Genomic DNA, 13,879 nt, shown 5'->3' with positions numbered 1-13,879 from the left:
ATTGAGTTCCTTTATGTTAGAGTTATAAAAACTTGATTTCTCTTGAAAGAAAGCTGAAACAGTGTCTTGGAAAACTCATTTCTGTGCAAGTGAAAATAAAATGTTTATCTGAGAAAAACAATTGCCAACATTTTCTCCATTGTATATTGTAAAACAATGCAATTGAATAATATAATTCTTTAGTTTAACTTTTTAATCTTGAGTTATACTTAAAAGTTTTTCTTTCTATTTTTGTCTGAAATTAAAATAAAAATTCTCATTTATGTTTAATAAAGACTCAATAACACAATTTAAAAATAATCCTTTTAACTCGATAATTTCAGAGTTTTGTTAGTCTACCGACAAAATTACAGGTACTATTTTACAAATATTTTAAAATTATGCTTTGATTAAGTTTTTTTTTTTTGAAGTTTTGATTTTTGTTTTTTAAGTTTTGAAACACAAAGTGAACCCAATTTTTTTTAAATATTAAACTGTATATATAATTTAATATGTTGCTTCTCTGACAGTTTTTCATACGATAGATACAAGTTGTTTGGAATGTTTTGGTACATTTAATTATTTCTGTGAGTCTTTAAAGATACTGTAAGAACACTTTAAAGAAAGCGGCCCTCTCTGTAGCAAGACAATCTTGCAGAAAGCCATATTCATCACAGCTTTGGACAGTTTTCATGAGTGATATCAGGCCTCCTTTCCTCAGCAGAATTTTCAGTTTTATTCCGATAGGCATTTAAACCAACTTCCTGAAGGTGGAGGTGCACTAAATCACAAGAGTCATCTCTTCATAACTTCACAACTTTCAAACCTTGTATAACCTAGACATCAAGACAAAATCTGAAAGATGCTTCTTGTTAGCCAGTTTTATGTTGTAATGATTATCCTGATTTATTCTCAAGGCTGGTGAATTTTAACTGTATCCTATCAAAATCTTTTTTTTCAGTCACCTTCTTCAGTGCTATTTTTTTCTCAAATTCATGGGTAACTTCTAAGAATCTTGCATAATACAACATTTTTGTACTAGTAATTTTCTCCCTTTTTACTATTTGGATAGCTCCTCTTTATATTCATTCTCAGTTTTAGTTCCCTTTGAGCTGAAATAGATATATATGAATCTGCTTTCTAACCCTCAGAAAACCCTCAGTAATTTTGCAGAACAACTCAGCTGATTTCTTGAACCCCCTGAAATCTAAGAATGTGTACTATTTTATCGTAAAAATAGAGATGTGAAAATCTCCATCTCCCATCTTCAAGGGCCCATGGCTTCATCTTTATCTGTGCTGGTAAGCTGATGAGGTTATGATAAATAATTAGGAAAAGCAATACATTTTTTTTTTTCATGTGGAAAGCTCTTGCCACACAGCATCAAATGAAAGACATTAGTTAATGTTTTCCTAATTCTCAAGGTTTAATTGTTCATTCATACATTCTTCTGAAACATTCCATCATCTCTGTTTTATATATGATTTTCTGTATTTTATTGAGATAATAGCTGTTTCAAACTACTTGTATACCCAGAATTCATCTTTGATCTGCTTCATTTATTCTAAAACTTGGTGCACTTCCAGGTCTTATTTGTGTTCCTTTCCCAATAAGCAACTCTGAAACAATGTGTCCCTCTGAGACTGCAAAACTAACCTAGCAATCTGTGGTCGTCACTCCCTTTTCGTCTATATGGTAAATCTTATTATAGAAACCAGAAGTTTAGATTTTGTGTAACTAAGAAATGAAGTGTCAGCTTTGAGGCTCCAGTGTTGGGTTTCTTAACTGTAGAAAAATCTTGGGCTAAACTTACAAAATTGATCATCTGTTTAAATACAATAATCAAAGAGTTTGCACCACTGCTTCAGGCATCTAAATTTATATAGATATTTAGGGAACCCAAATTCAGGTTCATCCCACCTACTTCCCCATTGAGAAACCCAAGCTAGAAGTGAGTCAATGAAGAGATGTGGCCTCTGGAACGGTGAAATGGGTCTTGATTTTCAGTGTCTCCTGATGAAAGAGTCTCCGGGATGAACACGTTCCTGAATTGGGCTGTTAATCTTTGTTAACTATTCAGAAAAAGTAGGAGGAGTAGAGTTATGTTGTAGTTCCCTAAAGTGGGGCTTCACACAAAATCTATGTTAAGGTTACCCAGTGTCTGGTGTTGAGACTCTTCCAGTATTTCTGTGCTGCCACACAGAGGGAGGGAGGGAAATTTGCCCTCTATATTAAATTCTGTTTGTCAACCTGCTATGGATTTGGAAGAACTATGGAATTCAGATATGAGAAATGGAAATTAATAAAGATATTCAAAAACCCAACCCTTCTTTATGGACTGAGGCTAATATAGTTGACAGGTGACTGTAGAAATGCATACTCAGTAATGCGTAGGATAGGGATTGTAAGTCAAGTGCTGCAATTTAGGGAGTATTGAAAGAAACTGAAATATTTTTCAAACTAATAAAAGGAATGTTTTCCTACCAACACATAATAAAGGTTTATAATTCATTGCCACTAGAGAACGTGGAGGCTAAAACTTGAGTTTTGTATGACTCAGATTATTTCATGAAAAATAAGATCATCCACAAATATTAATTAGTTTTGATTTGTCCAGATATAAATATGTATATTTCACACAGGAAAAAAATCAATGGAGAATAAAGGTAAGATTGAACTCCTTGTAATGGCAGGTTATTCCATAACTACACTGTACAGTGGGGAGACTGTATCTACTTTTAAAATAGTCAGTAATGCCCACTTCCAAAAATATGTCATTGTATACTGTACAGCCCAAAGATCTCATCTGGTAATTTAATTCGTAATAGAGACTGAAGGCAGAGATACCGTGGTTGATATCCTGAGCTATCAGCCAGCTCTGGAGTGCAGCACTCGCTGGGCAAAAAAAAAAAAAATTCCCTCTTCTGCTGCCAATTTCTCTCTGCTCCCCTGTCATGCAGATACTTGTGTAAAAAGGACTTCAGTTGTAACTCCCTTTCTTTTTATCCCATCCTTCTGCACAGGCACAGTCAGGCATTCATTTAATTTTTTAAAATATGGGTTTGAAACTGCCTTTTATTCCTCAGTGCTTGTAATGCAGCGCTTGGACGCTCACAGCAGGGACAGAAAGCAGAACTAGAGTTATATTTAGTAACAGGGTGCTATTTGCTTGGGCCCTGCCTCTGTCCAGATGTGACTCTTTTGGGCCAAATCAGCATGAATCTTGCATACATGGCTTTGGCAGCCAGTAATGCCATGCACTCTGATAGAAGTTTTCTTGTAGTGAAGTAACTGTGCTTTACTTCAGTTTGGTATTTGAGTTACTAGCTTGCATATTTCCTCTCTCTGCTCTGCACCTCGAGATATTTAAAAGATTTCTTAGTATTTTCTAATATTCCCTTGAACTCTAGCTAAAACTGAAGATATTTTTAGTGGATTCATTTTGAATGAGTATGTGTGTGTTTGAGTTGTTTCAAATCTCTGGAGCAATATTTTTATGCACTATATATATTTTTCAATAATATCTCAATGTATTTGTAGCTCTCTAGAAATATGTGTGCTGTGTAAGTCTCCTTTCTAATTACACACATTACCAAGTGATGTCTTTTTTTTTTGAGAACAGTAAATAATTACAAATCTGGTAAAGAGAATAGACCTGAAATATCAGACGGAAACTTAACCATATTCCAGTTTCGGTTCCATTCAGGTAGTGATTTACACATATGCCTAACTGCACGCTGAATAATCTTATTAACACCAATGAAACAATTCACGTGTGAAGGGATAAGCATACGCGTAAGCATTTTTACAGTTTGTGTCAAATACTCTCACTGGCTTAGAAACCAGTATTTAAAAAGAAATACGCTGCCTGAATGTACATCTCCAAAATGCTTTCTTATATTCTAAAAATTGGCAAACTACAGTTGTGTCTGTCTGACAGAGAAGAAAAAGCTTTATCTGTATATCTGTATTCTACCAATGACAAGAATCGCTACACTATCTTTAAAACTGAGAAAAAATTGTTTTGGTGTACTACAAGGAAATACCATTCGTGTTTTTTGTCTGTGTTCCTTTAGAGTTTGGTTCTTGGTTTCCCGTTTGGAAAGAAGTTTTCTTCACCTGCAAAAGTAACTAGGTTTTCCTCAAATACTTTCATTTTTTGTGTATTTTAGTTCATTTCTTTCTCCATAGAAAAAGTCATTGAAGCTTCTATATTTTATTCTCTATTTTGAAAAAAGTACTATTCAATTATTGGAAATTATCAAAAGCCCATCTGAAGAATCAGAATTCTAAGTTTCTTATTTAGGCAGCAATATATTTTTTAGAGGTGTGTTTTAGGGAAGAAATAAATTGATAGGTATAAAAACAAAATACAACATCATTATAGTTTTTTAAAATTATTTATTTATTTTGTTGTTGTTGTTATCCATTTCAAAGCACTTTTTAACTAATGTTTCATAACAGTAACAATAACCTGATTTTACTAAAGCTTCTAAATTATCATAAATCATAGTATTTCTTGACATATTTTATTCTTCATTTATATATGCAAATCTAAATAGCATGTAGAGAAGCAACTTGTCTACGCTATTGTACTTGTATCCAGAAGCAGAGATCATGATTTTAATCCAAGTTATTCTTCCACCAGCTTGTGCTGATGCTGAAAAATTGGTTATGATGATGGAGGATGTTTGCTCTCCAGCACTAGTCACTTGTAAGATGATCCACCTTTGAAGTTGTGGTAAAACCTCTGAAATACTATATTTTTGAGTAGAACGGTGTTGAAATCTCTATCCTGATCCAAATTTTGCTCTCACAACAGTACAACACTATTTACTGTAGTAGAATTGCAAGTCTGATGAGGGAAAAAAAAAATCACTAAATTAAAACTTTATACATAGAAATACCAGGCAAAAGATAAAGGAAGGGCCAAATTTTGGTAGTATGTCATGGATAATTTTAGATCGACACTGCAGTAAAGGAGAGTATGGTCATAAATGGATATTAATAACATTGCATTTCTATTTTTAAATCTGCATGTTTGAAAATTACTATAGGATTCTTGCATATGAAGCAGTACAGAATTTTAAGTGATTTTATAAATTTTATAAGCTTGTAGAGTTTAGCAGGTGATCAGCTTAATACAAGGGTGCTTTGGCAAAACTCTCTGTGGAAGCCAAAAGCCAAATTGTGCTCTTGGTTATTGTGGTGCATTCCACACCAAGCTGATGAGCTTGTCCAGAGAGCGTAATATGCCCCCACATCTTTTCTGGGTTGCAGAGGACTTAAAAATGAACTTAGACTTCAGGATACAGTAGTTTAAAGCAAAGGGTGTATTTAATAAATTTACAAAAAGGGAGGATTGTGTTTTATTTAAGCAGTAGGCTGTCACTGAAGAAAAAAAAGAAATAAAAGCCTACAGTGTAGCACAGCAGAAAAAGGAGCAAACTGATGAAAGCTGGATAATTTGGGGATATAGAGATGTCACTTCCTCCCTTTGCCAGGCTGTGAAATTCTTTGCAATTCCCACTGGTAAAGCTGCCAACACAAACAAAGGAAAAAATGGAAACTTCTGTGCAAGTTCTCCTTTGATACACAGAAGAACATATACATTCAAAGGAATGAATTTATCAGCACCGTGTTTGATACAAACCTTATGAAAGTATTATGGGAAAAGCATGGACATCTTACCCTAAAGAAAGAAAATAAATAAGAAAATAGTTAGCTAATTATAGTAAAATATCATTAGAATTGTGTTTCTAAGGGATGATTTTTAGCAATGCATGCACACTTTAAATATATGGAATACTAAGGTGCCCAACAGTTACAGTGTCATCTGTAAAGAATCAGCAGCATTGCTTAGCAGTACTTTCAGAGTATGGGTTCTTTATTAACACATTGATGACTTCAAGCTTAAATGTAGTTATGCAGAAAGATCTATCAAATCTTTGTACATGAAATAGTATTTATTATTTTAGCTTTCATTCGAACTTTTAAAGGATATTGAAAGGTTAACTGACCCAGCTAGGCTGGGTGTCTTTCTGGAATATCCACACCTAGATATGGAGAAGACCAAGAACTTTCCCTGTAATATCCTATGTAGCTCATGTATTCCATTAAGTTTTACTTGAGGATCACTTTTTCATGCAATTAAAACCATTTTTTTTTTTTTGTAATGTGGCTGGCTTCTCTCAGCATATGAAAGATAAACTTCATTCAATCCCAAAGAGAGCTTTTCTTTAGGTTTGTTTAATGGGATACTGCACAAGCTTTTATAATTTATTTTTTCTTTTGTAGTACCTTATTTGTGTTGGTTTATTTTTAATGCATATAAAAATTTATCATGTTGCATTGAAAGTTCATAATAAAATAAAAAAAGGCAACCACATTTTTGTTCCATACTTCTGTATGAATCCTAGTAAAGGAGGCGACACCAGTGAAAACACTGCTTTTGTTGAACCATTAGAGTGATAGCTGAAAGAGCTTACTTGCTAGAAAACAGTCATTTATGGACAGTCTTTTTCAGGGTGAGTCAGCCATTCCTTAATTCCCGTGTCTCCCAAGTCAGAAGCTAAACACCATCTTTTCCCTCATGTAAAAAGCACTTCCCCTACCACATCAGGCTTTGCTCCAGGCACAAATAAACAGTGTGAATCCTAGCACTGTGCCCAGAAAGGTCAGGCTCTGTTGCTGCTGTTCCTGCTTTTGCCTGCCCCAGCACAAGAGCACCGCCTTGAAGTGGTTTGCATACCGCAGCTTAGGAATCCCTGCTTTAGTTACCTTGGGCTTGATATTGCTCTAGCTTTCTGGTGAGGAGGCCTATGGCAATTATGAAGGTGCCAGTCAGCTTTCAAAATAAACAGTAAGTTAAATCAAGGATAGAGCCCTTGTTTTATTTGAAAAATATATCATACCATTCCTCAAACCATTATTTCTGTGCATGTACAATAAAATAGCCAAATGTATGAGGAGTGAAGGGGAAGAGGAAGGAGAGCTGGTTGCCTTGCAGGAGCAGGGCAATAGCTAAAAAAAATGCTCAGTACAAGTAGTGAAAAGCATCTGGAGAAAAAAAAAAAAAAGAGAGAGAGAGAAAAATGGATAGCATTTTGTCTACTCAGACTGGATATTATCTAGATTGAGGCCTGACTAAGAGCAGTAAAATACTAACAAACACTCTTAACAAGTGTCTTTGAAGTCATAATGGTGAAAATGATAGAAATTGTGGTCTGTTAATCAGAAGTTCAAGTCAAAACACTCGCAACAATTCAGCCTCTTATTTCCCTTGCAGCTTTTAGGATCTGCTTTAAAAATTTAAAATCCTCTTCCCAACTTTCACATGACTGTATTTCTCTCCTGTACTTATTTAAATAAACTTTTTATTTGGTCATAAAATAAACTTTGAAGATTATACTAGAGTTGACTCTGAAGAGCCATAAGGAAAAACTAGATTTTAAACTTTCAGTTTGTATGCCCAGCACTGATCTTTACTGAGGCCCTAGAAAATGTCGTGACATTTTTTTTTTTTTCATTTTAAAAATTATTTTTACCTTTAATGCCTTAGGTAAAGTGTTACAAGACAACTTCCCTTTAGGAGAAATTATATGAAAACTCTTTTCATATAATTTGTCCCTTGAACTTTATGTACATTTTGAAATGTTCAGGATTTTTCTTGTTTTAAATTACAGTTTAAATTTTTAATTCAAGTTACTTTCATATTAATTCTGATTTAATACAGAGTCTCTTAAAATGCCCCCTGAGATTAAGATGTAGGTAAGTACTTTTAGACAAAATTTCATGGAGGAGATCAATGGAAAAAAAATGAGGTGGAGATGCTGAGGCAAAAAATACTGTTTCCAGTTTTGACAATTTTGTTGTATTTATGATACTAATGATTTGAGTTAAATGCTTAATATCAAAGGCTTAATATTTCAAGTTAAAGACATGAAGATGTATACTTGTGTTTTACAAAGTTACATGTAAGAGTGTACAAATAAATTGGAAAATGTGAGTACAGAAAAAACAGGCAATTTTTTAAAGTGATTTTTTAAGCTCTTTTGGGAATGTATTTTCAAATATTTATGGTTTGTTGTTGTTAGTAAACTTTTCCCATTATCACTGTTTGTAAATTTGATATACTGCTATATCTATTTCTACTTCGAATTCAGCAATTTAGATAGCTTCTGACTGTTTTTCAAATTTTTTTGAGATTTTATGAAAGCGTTTTAGGTTTTGGTAACAATGTCAATAATGAAAAAAGTCCAATAATGAAAAAAGGGCATATCTTGACATCCAGCCACAGATATCTTGACATCTGCTGTTTTGTTTTCTGGACCTGAGAAGCTGCTTTCTGCAAGGCTGAGAGGAATAAAGTGAGGGAAGGAGACAGGGATGGTGATGAAACTGAACTTTCCTCCATGAGTTGCAAGATGTTAAGTAGGTAGAACATAACAGAGCTTTAGTTGTGACCAGAGTCTAACAAATACAATATCACCTATCTATAGAACTGTTAAAATGTTGATGATTTTATTTATCTCCCTTGCTTTTACAAACAAGCCCTGTAGAAGGTAGGAGGCAATTGTGACATGCAATTCAAAGGATAGTTTGGCCTCCTATGAGGTCTATCAGGTGTTGTGGAATTGCAACATAAACATTTTGGACAAAACAAACAAACAAACAAAAAAGGTCAGAGATGACAAATGCATCTGAGAGGGGTTTATAAATGTAAATTTAATTTAAATTTATTGAAAAAGCATGGCAGTTCAGACCTGAGAATTTATTTTTTTCCAACAGTTTGTAGCTAAAAAGAGGAACAAACAAAGAAGTTAAAAGCAGTTGAGCTAGTTTTTTTTTTTTTTTTGACACAATTGGGCTGGTTTGAGGCACCATTAGACCAGCCTGGCTAGAGGTTCATACCCCTAGGGCCTGTCATGACCTGTGAGACCCAGTCCCACAGCCAGGGAAATGTAAAGAGGCCCCGAGGGGGATCGAAGTCACTGCCTTGCACAGTTCTCATGATCAAAGTGCCTTCAAACCCTCTTTGAATGCAAGATCAGAGTCCACTAAAATATTTATTTGGCATTGAATTTGATCTCTAATTATGAAACTGTTGACCAAACCAAAATCTCATAAGCAGCCCTTTCTCAAAAAGTGCTCTCCTCGCATTCATTTGTCATCAGTTGTATCACTGTATTGCTCAAAAACCGTATTGACTCAAAATGTGAAATAGTAGTGATGGCTCTCAAAATGCATTAGACAGGCTTGCTCTACAGCAACAAAATTTGCTGCTGTCGTGTGCTTTTCCCTCTAATGTATCTTGAGAAGTACTTCACATATAATATGATGAAATCTGAAGGAATAGTTTTAAAAAAAAGCAACGGCAAAATTGCGTTCAAGGGAACCATATGCTCCCATCAGTATCTGAATAAGTGATTACTGCTTATATAAATAAAGCATTTTCCTTTTCTTCAATTTCTCCACCTAGAGGAAAAAGGAGAAAAAATTAGTAGAGAAATCTTTCTTACCTTCCCTGCTATTTTTATTAGTTTGGAAAGATGTGGATGTAACAGTACCTGAAGCTTATTTAGTCCTGAACAGTTTTTTAGTTTGTGACTATGTAAAAGGTAAAGAAGCACTGGCTTTTGCTTTGGTATTCTTTCTATTGCTGACAAGCAGTGAACGGCAATGTACAAAGCAAACTACAGAATAAGAAACATCAAATTATATCTGAAGCAATTTTCATTACTGCGACCCTAAACCAAACACATTCAGTTTCAGAACTAATTGAGAAATTCAAAACACTTAACATTTCACGCTGTCATATTTTCTCAAATTAATACTTTTTTTTTTTTTAAATTCACTAATATCTGCAATACTCTTGCTTAATGTTCCTTTCTTTTATATTTGTGTCCTTAGAATGGTGGTGTAAAGGCCCAAAGAAACTCCCCATTTATGTGTACATAGAAAACAGCTCCCCCCTTGGTGATCTCAACTTGTGAATGAAGTCACTCATTAGTCACAGAGATGCTGGGACAGTGGTTTCCCTGTCTATTAAAGAAAGAATGTTTTGCTGTAGATGTAATGATTTTCTCTGATCATCTTTTGACAGTATTGCTATGTGCACAGAATTATGGTTTTGATTTATTTCTTTTGTCACCACCACTGTGTTCATTCTTTAATGAGATAAACTAACATTACCGTTAAAAGTGTCTAAGACTATAGCTTGGTGTCAGGCACACAGGTCTGTGAAACGACAGAACTATCTTGCTTTACTGGGAAAACGAGGAAGACTGATGGTCATTTCCTTGGTCCTTGCCTTCCTGGGAGCAGAGAAGTGTTGGTCTGTGGCAGGAGATGGGGAAGTTCAGGAGGACAGAGGTAAAGCAGTGGGGGGGCTGGGGGGCAAGTGAGCCTCCTCCTCTCTGGAGCCACTGTTTGAAGACCTCCTGTGTACAAAGGTGTATGAAGGGGGTGAGGACATGCTCCTGAAATACTTGGGGAATCCACAACCACGCTGCACTTCCTCTGCCTTGATGCCTGGTAGAAGAAGCACATTTTATTCATCATCTACTACTGTGATGACTCTGCAATTTGTTGAGCAGTGTCCAAGGTTTTCCATGGCAGAACTCATTGTTCGTATCTGTCCCGTGGCTTTCAGTCTTTCCTTGGCAGCATTTTCCATGATTGCTTTTTCCTTTGTTTCCCTTTTTTGATGGTGAAATAAGCAATTGCTTGTTCGCAGTCTTGCATTAACAAACTTTAACATCTGACATATTAGTTGTTTCAGCAGTTAAGAATGAGGTTATGCCCAATGCTAATGTCAAAAACAACATCTGAAAGCTGATTATGCTCTCCCCAGTTCTTTATGTATGCTCCAGTGGGTTTTCATTGTCAAAGAGGTGGGCCTTTATTATACCACATAATGCAGTAAAATGAGGATTACTTGGACTTTCAGAGCATGAGATAATAGCAGCTGACAGGCACCTGTTTAAGGACGTATATTGTATTCCTAAACACAAGTATTTTATAAAAATTAAGCAAAATTTCCAATTAAAAATCTTTTGCACTTAAACTGCCTAAATAGGTTTAGGTACAAAAAAGGCATCGAGGGATCTGGATGGATGTATTTATTAGTGGCTCTTAAAGTCCTGACAGTCCATTCTAATAATAAAGTGTGGGACCTGTCAAATGATGGCACAAATATCCTAATCTGAACTGACGTAGCTTTCTAGCCCAGTTCATCAATCATGTTTTATTAGCTTTAACAGAGCCAAGCTGCTATCTGTCATTTGGATGTTGTAGTGGTGACAAAAACTGGTGCCGAAAATGTGCTGCAGGTGTAACTTTCACTCAAAGAGCATTTCTGAGCAGCAGTCAGGTTGGGTTTGTGTGGGGAGAGAGTGCCATCTTCAGTTCCATGTCTCCCCATGAAGCAAGGCTGACTTTTGAGTGTTGTCCGATGGCTAAGAAGTGAAGAACAAAGTACCAGTAGAAATTTGGAAATGGTTCTCAATTCTTATTTTTATGGGACGTTGGACTTACAAAGAAAAATGCTAAACACCATGTTCTTGTTCCCATTTTAAGATACAGTTTATTTAGATACAGCTGTTGTGATGAGTAATTTCCAGTACAGTAAAGAAATGTAAGCTTGGGTTTTGCCTTTTTGGTTTGCAGTGTTATATGAAGAAAATAACAGTTGCCAGCTGGATCGCAGAACACTAGTAACCAGTAGCATATTGTGTGCATCAAAAATGAGAGCTAGTGGTCTGTACACTGCTGCATATTTACTGTGTTTTGTAAGAGCAATCAGTTCCCTGTATTCTTTCAGCATAGAATTGACTTGGTGTTTGCACTGGAGTCCTGGCACTTGACCCTTGTTTTCCTTGGCTGTGTGTCATTTTGCAGCAGAGCTCGAGGACACTCCTCGTCTCTTGTTTCCAGCATGTTAACATATTCAAGTAAATATTATCTGGCACAGGCATTATCCTTTGGGGGAGTATTTGTAAAAGTTTTAAAGTCCAGATCAAACAATGGCATCCATCTTCCTCCCTCCTGAATTTCTTTATTCACAAGATGAATGTTACCGGCAAAATTCTTTCTTTGATCTTAAAAAAGACTTTATTTTGTGAATATTCACAGACAAGGTTAGCACTCATAAATATCTGTATTACTTGCAGGATATATGCCCAGGTAGGTCTCCTTATTTTAACACTTAATGGGACTTGGTACAATAAGGAGCAGATGTGTCATAGCGACAGCAGGCGAGCAGGGACTGGGAAGGTGGTTTCATTAAAAGAGCCTTGGGATAAATGCAGCACATTAGATACCCACTGAAAGACAGGAGCTGTTGATGGGGTGACCTCTGAATGCAAGTCATCTTACTATAAACAGAAGGGTGTGGAAAGCCATTGGACAGAGCCAAGCGTGTTTACTATCCAGATCTCCTCTTAGTTAACTTAAGTAATCTGACTGCGTGAGGCTTGGTCTGACAGTTCAGGGAAGAACAAAGTGTCTTCAGTATTTCTGAGTTTAGGAAGTCGTAGCTGGCCGGTGGATAAGGTTTTTGTCTGGAAAATCTGTCTGAACACCTTAGCTGCTGAACAGTGGAAGTTAATTAGTGCTGAACATCACAGACACTCTTTTATTTGTGTGTGTGTCCTGGTGACTTCACAAATTTGGGGAATTTGGTTCTGTTCTTCGGAGATAAATGAGGTAAGGTTATGATGGATTTCCATTTGCGATACTGATGCAATTGTTCAGTGATACAACGGGAAATGTAAGTGGGTATTAATTGTGCAGTTGGATTTATTCTGAAAAGGAGTTTTTGTTTTCATTTCTATAGTAGCAGTTTCAAACTTGTTTTAGAACAATGTATTTGTTAATAGTGGTTGTGGTGTACCGTAATTTAGGTAGTCATTTGTCCGAATCCCTCAAGTACTTTCCTCTTTTGGGAGCAGCTCTTTATTACCACAGGAGGTAACTTGTTAAGTGCTGTAAGAAATGAAGGGTGTTGTTCTGTAGTATGCTGTGAATGACACATTTTGTCAAATCTTTAGGCAGTTTGTTGGTTGGGCTACTCAATAACATCATTGTAAGAGACACTTAAAGGCTAGTGTACTGAGACAGGTGCCTAGACGAGCGGAGTTGAAATTGGTTAGCCCTAAACTGAAAAACTATGGAGGCAAATAGAGATTTTAATTTACTACTACATTTCAGTCTATTTAGTCCATTTCTAACTTGGTTAGGCATTAGTTTGGAATAAATAATGCACCCTTAAAGCACGCTTTATATCTCTGTAGCATTATGTGCCAGTTGGCACTGTGTCTTTCTATTTGAGCACTGTGACTGTTTCAAACTTTTAAATGGGTTTTGTAATTACATAGCTCATTTTTTTCTAAAAACAAACTCTGATTAAAAACTTCCTTGACCAGGGAGTGTGGGAGCACGCGTTGCTGTTGCACCCGAATGCTTTTTTCTGCCTTTGAGCCAGTGTAGCAGGAGGGCGCAGCGATGCTGCTGCCGTGCTGTGCGCAGGGGGCCACGACGTGAGCTGGCACAACCACCCGGCTGCTGAAATGTCTGCTCCATTCAGGGAGACTCGGAGGGGGCTTGTGCCGGGAGCAGCGTTTCGTTGTCCTAGGAAAGCAAACAACGCGCTAGAGGAGAAAGGGCAGCCCAGTTTGGTCCGTCTGTAAAAACTGATTTACTGCTATAGGGAACTGTAATGTTTAGGGAACCTGTTTGAAGAAAGGTATGATAAATTATTACAGCCAATAAGTTCTTCGATTTTGTTTCTGGGGTCTGGTGAGCAGCAAGTAGCAGTATCCTATTACACGTTTCTTTTCTTGGACTGCTCACTCTTTTCTGAAATACATTTCAGCTAAGCAGCTTTTAACTGTCTCAC

The 13,879-nt window shown here is 36.1% G+C and overlaps 1 protein-coding gene across 7 annotated transcripts in view; it reads left to right on the top strand.

Annotated features, from left to right (window-relative positions):
- The window catches only part of EYA4 (EYA transcriptional coactivator and phosphatase 4), a 158,477-nt gene that overhangs the window by 51,763 nt on the left and 92,835 nt on the right, over window positions 1-13,879 (top strand). Inside the window, exon 1 of one of the 7 annotated variants that reach the window (XM_066994270.1) lies at window positions 12,439-12,687. The exons of 5 other annotated variants lie outside the window; for them this stretch is intronic. The gene's annotated coding sequence lies outside the window, so the exon portion shown is untranslated. Of the gene's footprint in view, window positions 1-12,438; window positions 12,688-13,371; window positions 13,727-13,879 lie in introns of those variants that run through there. One more of the 7 variants, XM_066994271.1, reaches the window with a different exon arrangement.

This window comes from Anser cygnoides, chromosome 3 (assembly GCF_040182565.1).
Source record: "Anser cygnoides isolate HZ-2024a breed goose chromosome 3, Taihu_goose_T2T_genome, whole genome shotgun sequence".
Taxonomy (NCBI): domain Eukaryota; kingdom Metazoa; phylum Chordata; class Aves; order Anseriformes; family Anatidae; genus Anser; species Anser cygnoides.
The sequence above is the reverse complement of the archived record's forward strand: the minus strand, read 5'-3'. Positions and strand labels throughout refer to the sequence as shown.